Source organism: Callorhinchus milii, unplaced genomic scaffold (genome assembly GCF_018977255.1).
Source record: "Callorhinchus milii isolate IMCB2004 unplaced genomic scaffold, IMCB_Cmil_1.0 Scaffold1, whole genome shotgun sequence".
Classification (NCBI taxonomy): Eukaryota; Metazoa; Chordata; class Chondrichthyes; order Chimaeriformes; family Callorhinchidae; genus Callorhinchus; species Callorhinchus milii.
The window spans coordinates 103,174,217-103,175,362 of NW_024704742.1; positions in this window are offsets into that span (position 1 = coordinate 103,174,217).

The following is a 1,146-nucleotide window of genomic DNA, read 5'->3' on the forward strand; positions in this document are numbered from 1 at the left end:
TAACACGCTCCAGAATTGTAGGAATGGGATGAGAAATAATATAATAATAATCCTTCTATGTAATAGCACCTTATCACGTCATCATCATGTCAGTGCCTTGGGACGTCCTCCTGACGTGAAAGACGCTATACAAATGCAATTTTGTATTGTATTCAGATGTCTCAAAGCGTTTCACAGAATATATTGTAAAGTGAATTAACTGTGAATATTGTTGGGAGAAATGCAGCAGCCAAAAGTGTACAAAATTGTCCCACAAAGGGTCATGGTCATTTTTTGGGGCGAGTCAACCTGCCCCACGACTCACACGAAAACCCATGCTTAAGAGTATCCAAACCAAGCTGAGATTTCCATGCATCCCGCCTACACTTGGAAATGCTGGAGACAGATTGTTGGAATTGGATTGAATGACCCAAGTTGTTGTTGTTCTCAAATAACATTTGTTCACATCGCCTTCGGAAGTCATTTCAGCGGCGCCTTTACTCCCGAATGGCATCTAAGTACCAAATTAGACAAATCCTTCCCACACATCTCTTTCTATAGGGGCTGTGGTTCAAGGACTCAACAGGGAAATATACATATTAGCTTTGAGTCGAGAGTTTGTGTGTGTGTGTGTGTGTGTGTTGTGTGTCAGAGTGAGTGGCATCAGTGCCTGGGAGGTCCTGGGAGGTGAGGCTGGGGGTTGTGCTGCTGGAAAGCAATGGATCAGCGGCTCACACTGCGGCAATGCCCCGCCCTGGCCTCGGTGCAGGAAAAAAACATTTATCAGAGGGACAGAGAAAGAAAGAAAGAAAGAGAGAGAGAGAGAGAAATCCACACCGGTTCCCTTTGCACAATCACCTGTTGCAGCAAACGTATGGATGCGGTGCGCCCTCTCAGCGACACGACCCCACATTTAAATGCACCGTCTTCGCTGTCGCCTCCATCGGACTCGGTGCGGTGCGGTGCGGGTGCGGCTCGGGACCCGCCCCGGTGTGTGCATTGCTTTGGTTTGGATGCACTGCGGCCCCGTAAATGCGAGTGGGGCAGTTATTTGAAGTCGAGTGGCTTTTAAATTCCCTTTAAACACTTGTCTTCATCTCTTAAAACAGCAAAGTCAATTGCACCGACAGCAGCCGCCGGGCCCCCCGGGGGGGGGGCTTGGCACCG